This window comes from Pituophis catenifer, unplaced genomic scaffold (assembly GCF_029215685.1).
Source record: "Pituophis catenifer annectens isolate HBS135680 unplaced genomic scaffold, rPitCat1.0.hap2 SCAF_4, whole genome shotgun sequence".
NCBI classification, from domain to species: domain Eukaryota; kingdom Metazoa; phylum Chordata; class Lepidosauria; order Squamata; family Colubridae; genus Pituophis; species Pituophis catenifer.
In genome coordinates, this window is record NW_027256884.1 from 89,877,657 (window position 1) to 89,884,686 (window position 7,030).

The window sequence follows — 7,030 nt, forward strand, 5'->3', positions numbered from 1 at the left end:
TTTAATGAGCAGAAATGTTTCTCTACTGAATCCTTTGCTTTAAGCACACTGACATCAGGACCTGCGTTAGTCGGAAATTGTTGTGCTTAAAGCACCATCAATAAATCCATTGTGTCTCAAGATTGGCATTTTGTTTACCTGCCTGTCTGCATTGCAGTGAATTATGCACTCAATTTGCTCTATTATCCTATCCTCATCAAGTGCAAAGGATCATAAATGCAATCCCAGGGACATATTTACCTGGAACTAAATCTCATTGAATCACTGCTGACTCATTTTGGGAAGAGATAAATAAATATAAGTTGTCATTATCAAAAACATATAGCAGCACAACTGCTTTTTATGGTACCTAGCAACTGACTCCTTAAACAGGAGCCACATACCCAGTTCTATGCTAACTTCAGTAGAGTTTGCATCACCAAATCATTTTGCGGACTTGGTTGGACATGGCTTTTTGGAAACATTATTTATGGTTTTCTGACATCTAATAGATGAATGTACTGTGCAAAATGCTATCCAACTGGCACAAAAATGAAACTTATCACCCAGGAAAATGCAAGTTAAAGAAAACCTTATGAAAACAACCTCCAAATGCTTCCCCTCCCTTCTCCTTCCCCCTTTGCTAAAGACTTGGAACCCAATGTGGTGAGGGAGGAAGAAATGTATCCTTTTCATGTAGGCAGTTAAGACTTCTTCAAAAAAAGTAAAGAAAGAATATGTCTTACTGACAAGGTCACTTACAGTTTTCTGTAGGCTGAAAAGTGGATTGTAGGCTGATGATGGTGTAACAGACTTTTGTTTCTCCTTCCCTACCCCCAACCCCTGGCAAGCACATGGCTTGAAAAAATGCCATCTGAACATGCTTTCAAACAGTGAGCTCATTGTGAAGCTCAAGCCGAGTTGGATGATTGAGGAGCACAACATGCTCAACAGATGTAAAAGAAAGGGGGAGATGGAAAGGAGGAAAGGCGGATATAATTCATGATTCTCTCAAGTGAGGAATAGCTTCCACAGCCAGGTTCTTATTGACAGCAAGAAGTATATGTATGTGTATGTGAGCTTGATATATAATGATGGTTTATATGAGCATAGCAGTCATTGCAAATCTTTACTCTAACCATTAGCGTTAATTTCTTTTTCTTCAGCAATTTACTTAACTTACAATTCTTTAATAAGAGCATATGGACTGCATTTACAATTTCAAGGCCGATTCATATGAAGATTTTTAAATTATGAGTCCTTCACTTGTTTGTAGGTAATGAATATCAGACTAAAGCTCTGAACAAGCTATGAATGCATAGATTTTTGCAAATTTAGTTGGTGTCCCCTCTACAGATATTCCTACTGAGAATCCTGCTGACTTTTCATCAATTTCTTGTTTAAAATAACTTGAAAAAACACACTTTTTATGTTTTGTGAAATTAATAAGAATAATATATAGGATTTTTTGAAGAATTGTTTTCTTTTCTTCTTTCAACTTCAAGGATTCAAGAAGTAAAAAAAAAAAACCCCAACCTCTCTGTCCTGCCACTGAAAGACTTTCTGGATTTTTCCACCCTAAATCTGGAAAAAATCCTAGCAGTAAGAGTAAGGAGAAAAAAGAGAAGACATTTTTTATTTGATTAATCTGGAAAGTGTAGATCATAAGCTCTTCTTAGAATAAAAACACAATCAGTTCTTCAAATAGTCCTAAACTAAGCCATCTGAAAGGACGCAGTGGGTCAGTTCAGCTAAGAAAACGTGGACCTGTCTTGCATTACGGAAACCTGGCTAGGCTCGGAGGAAGGGGTCCCTCTGAATGAGCTCTTCCCATCGGGTTTTCGGGTGCTACACCAGCCAACGGCCCAGGGAAGGGGTGGGGGGTCACGGTTGTTATTAGGGAGACCCATGGTCCGCAGGAGGTCACTGCTCCTCAGATCGACGGCTGTGAGTCCCTTCTCATGAGATGGAGACCGCAAGGTCAGTTGGCCCTGTTGATTATGTACCTATCTCCCAGCTACATATCAACAGCCCTGCCCAGTCTGCTAGACGCCATATCAGGGTTGGTGGTTGAGTTCCCCAGACTTATTGTGCTGGGGGACTTTAACCTACCATCCCTGGGGGTGGCGTCAGGAGTGGCCCAGGAGTTCATGGCTTCCATGGCAGCCATGGACCTGACCCAGATAATTCAGGCCCTGACTCATGTGGGGGAACACACACCTGATCTGGTTTTTGTCTCGGAGCAGTGGCGTAGTGAGTTTGGTGGGAGTTTGCCAGTTATCCAACCCCTGTCATGGACCAACCACTATCTCCTTAGGCTGGGCTTCCATTTTGCCACCCCCTACCTCTGGGAGGCGGAACCGACCATCTGGTTCTGCCCCAGGCGCCTGATGATCCTGAGCAGTTCCAGACGGAGCTTGGGACTATCCTTCTCTCTCTTTCCCACACCCCGGTCGAGACTCTGGTGGATGCCTGGGAAGAGGTGGCTACCGGGGTTCTCGACCGGGTCATGCCTTTGCGACCTCTGACCCAATGCAGATCCCGGTTGGCCCCTTGGTTTACTGAGGAGCTCCGGGAAATGAAGCATTGGAGGAGAGGTCTGGAGAGCTGTTGGAGGTCCAGCCATTCCGAATCTGACCGAGCAGAGTTGAGATCTTTTATTCAATCCTACCTGGCAGTGATGAAGGTGGCGAAGCGTGCTCATTTCTCCGCCCTCATCATGTCTGCAGAGAACCGCCCGGCCCCTGTTTAGGGTATCCCACTCCCTTTTGAATCAGGGAGCAGGGGAGGACCCTGTGGGAGGGCGGGCTGAGGAATTTAGTAAATACCTGCAGGATAAGATCGTTCAGATTCGAGAGGGGCTGGACTCCGACTGGGCGGAGTCGGTCGGGGAGGGGATGACGGGTGTGGTGATTTGGGAGGAGTTTGATCCTGTTACTCCCAAGGAAGTGGACTGGATCATGGGGAAGCTGAGCGCCACCACGTGTGTGCTGGACCCGTGTCCCTCCTGCCGTTTATTCAGCCAGGGAGGTTACATGTGGCTGGATCCAGGCAGTGATTATGGCTTCTTTGGGTGAGGGGTGCTTTCTGACTGCCTTGAAGGAGGCGGTGGTGAGACCCCTCCTCAAGAAACTGACCCTGGATCCGGCTATTTTGAACAACTTTTGTCCTGTCTCCAACCTTCGCTTTATGGCAAAGGTTGTTGAGAGTGTATGGCACATCAGCTCCCATTGGTCCTGGATGAAACATCATATCTGGACCCATACCAGTCAGATTTCAGGCCCGGGTATAGCATGGAGACGGCATTGGTTGTGCTGGTGGATGACCTCTGGAGGGCTCGGGACAAGGGATATTCCTCTGTCCTGGTCCTATTAGACCTTTTGGTGGCTTTCAATACCATCGACCATCGTATCTTACTGCGGCACCATGAGGGGTTGGGACTGGGAGGCACCGTTCTTTGGTGGTTTGCCTCCTACCTCTCAGGGCATATGCAAGCAGTGTTGGCAGGGGGACAGAGGCCGGCATCGAGGTCCCTCACATGTGGGGTACCTCAGGGGTCAGTCCTCTCTCCCCTTATGTTCAACATCTATATGAAGCCACTGGGGGAGATCATCCGTGGTTTCGGGGTGAGGTATCATCAGTATGCTGATGATACCCAACTTTTTATATCTGCCCTGAACCAGCCCAGTGATGCCCTCGACGTGATGTCCCAGTGCCTGGAAGCGGTGCGGCTCTGGATGGGGAGGAACAGGCTTCAGCTCAACCCCGCCAAGATGGAGTGGCTGTGGGTACCGGCATCTCAGTTCCAAGGGAATATTCCATCATTGGTCATAGTGGGTTAGGTGTTGCCCCTGTTGAAAGGACGCACAATTTAGGCATCCTCCTGGATTCACGGTTGACTTTGGAAGATCATGTTGCGACCGTGACCAGGGGGGCATTTGCACAATTGCACCCATACCTGGCCTCCGTACAGTCACTCATGCACTCGTGACCTCCCGGATCGACTGCTGCAACGCCCTCTACATGGGACTGCCCATGAAGACCACTTGGAGGCTTCAGCTGGTGCAGATTGTGGCCGCAGGGGTAGTGATGGGAATGTCCCGACACTCTCATGTTACACCCCTCCTGCGCGACCTGCATTGGCTACTGGTTGCTCTCCGGGTGAGATTCAGGTGCTGGTTATCACCTATAAAGCCCTACATGGTTAAGGCCCGGGGTATCTGATGGACCATCTGCAGCCAGTGACAGCTTCCCATTGCCCGGTGAGTTCCCACAGGGAGGGCCTCCTTGGAGGGCCGTCAGCCAGGCAGTGTCATCTGGCGACTCCTAGGGAACGGGCTTTCTCTGTGGGTGCACCTACCTTATGGAATCAACTCCCCCTGGAGCTCCGGGTGGCCCCTGACTTGCGCTCTTTCCGCCATGACCTTAAGACATGGCTATTTCGCCAGGCCAGATTGGACTGAAGGATTTTTTTAAGGGGAGTTTTAATGGTTTTTAACATTTAATATTGATTTTATCTGTTTGTTTTTTTTTGTTGCTGTGAGCCGCCCTGAGTCCTTGCCGGAGAGAGGGCGGCATATAAGCTTAATAAATAAATAAGATGCTGAGCTTGTCGATCAAAAGGTCGACAGTTCAGCGGTTCAAATCCCTAGTTCTGCGTAACGAGGTAAGCTCCCATTACTTGTCCCAGCTTCTGCCAACCCAGCAGTTTGAAAGCACGTAAAAAAATGCAAGTGGGGCATTCCGGTGGCACTGCAGGCGCTGAGGACGCTTTTTTCTTGAGCGCCAGCCCTGCGATCTCGTAAAGCCGCTAGAATAGAGCAAATCAGCTGTCTAGCGGCTTGGAAACTTTCTCCCCAGGAAAAGGGGAGGAAGAGAGCAGATGGGCATAGGTAGAGGTCCCCAAGGAGCCCCAGGAACAATTCTGGGGCTCGAAGGGTGAGAGCTCCCTGGAAGCCCGACAGAGCTCCGGATCCAGGACGTTTCTGCTTTAAGCAGAAGAAGATGCCGCGACCAGCCCTGCAAACAACGCTTGGAATAAACATCATTCAGAAGCAGGCTGAGCAAACTCAGGAGAGATTAGATCTGCAAGTACTTAATTTTAACTCCAAATGTGTATTACTTCCTTCTGACTTATTAAGGGGAGAAAGTGAAACCAAGATGGCGATTGAGCTTTAATGGGGCATGAAAGTGAAAGTTAAAAATGAAAGTTTCTTTTAGTGTTGGCAGCCCCTGTTCAAAATTAGAGATTTGTGTTTTTTAAAAAAAGGAGAAGATCAAAGATTATAGCAGTGATTTTTTAAAAAAGAATTGATATTATTTAAAAACTGATTTCTGGATTTGGTGGATCTATTGTTCTGGCAGCTAATTAAATTTAAATTGGAAACTAAAAATGGCTTCAAAACAAATTAAGGCTATTGTCCCCAAAAGTGCTGGGACTTCGCCAGTTCAAACATCCAGATTGCAATCTCTCTCTGTTCCAACGGAACCAAAAATATTAACATTTGAAATGTTGCAGGAAGCCCTCAAAACACAAGCCTAAGAAATTAAGCAGTCTATTGAGAACTTGGAAAATAAAATGGGGAAGGTCCAGGACAAGATGGAAAGAGCAGAGGCTGATGTGATAATGATACAATATAGAGACATGGAATTTGCTCTGAGAATAAGAGGCCTCAAGGAAAATAAGCAAGAGAATCTGAGAGAGATCTTTTCAGAAGCATTTGCACAGATAATGGGAGAGCAAAAAGTAAATTTTGAATGGCAAGTTGACAAAATTTATCGTGTCAATTCATGGGTGGCCAGACAGAAACATTTAGAAACAGAAACAAGAGACATTGTAGTTTATTTTACAACAAGGAGACTATGCAATGAAATCCTACAAGTCACTTTTAAAAATAAACTTCAAGTGCAGGGGCAGGAGGTTTTAACACTGAAAGAAATTCCCCCCAAAATGTTGAGAGCCAGAAAGGATTATGCCTTTCTGGTGGAAGAACTGAGATACCATCAGATACAGCAGTGGTCCCCAACCTTTTTATCGCCGCGGACCAATCAGCCTTTGATAATTTTACCGTGGCCCGCTGAGCGCGCGCAGGGGTGGGGGCTTTGGGCCACACGTGCGTACCTGCGTGGGGCTCTCTTCCCTGGAGCCTTTGCGCACGGCCCAGGAGCTTTTGCGCACGGCCCAGGAGCTTTTGCGCACGGCCCAGGAGCCTTTGCGCTGCAGCGTTCATGTCCCCCGGCCGCTGCGCGGCCCGGTGCCAGGTACTCCACGGCCCGGCACCGGTCCGCAGACCGGGGGTTGGGGACCACTGAGATACAGTATAGATGGGAAGTTCCAGATGGTCTAGTGGTGAATTATTCAGGAGAAAGATACCGTCTCAATTCAGTGTGGAAGGCAAGAGATTTCTATACCAATGTGTTAAAGGCTGGATGCCCACAGCCCCAGGAAGCTAGAAGGAAGACGGAAATAGAGGGGGCAAGAAAGGGGGAGAAAGAAGAATTGTTGGCACAGGTCCAAAAGGGTGATTTGATTATTCAAGAAGAATTAATACAATTTTCGACTACTGTTCAAGCTTTGGAGTTAGAAGAACCTAAGGATCAAAGACAGACTCGAGCAGCAGCCAAGCATCAAGAAGAATTAAAAGTGCAGCAACTTCAAATAATTCAAGATACTACAAAAACAAAAGCAGTGGGAGGAGCAAGACCAAAAAGTAAAATGCATGGAGATTTCCAGCAGATGCTCCAAGTGTTTCAGAGGGCCAAGAATGGCAACTAGATTTTTGACCTGAAATGTTAATGTTCTAAATTCACTACCAAAGAGGAGAAAAATATTTCATTATTTGAAACAGTTTAAAAATGATGTAATTTGTTTACAAGAGACTCATATTAGAAGTAAAGATAAAAAATACTTATTAAATGCAAGGTTAGGTATACATTTTGTTGCATCTGCTTCCGAGAAAAAGAATGGTATAGTTATATACCTAAAAAAAGACTTAATTGCCAAATTAATTGAAGCAGATGATCAAGGAAAATTTATAGCAATTGAACTTTT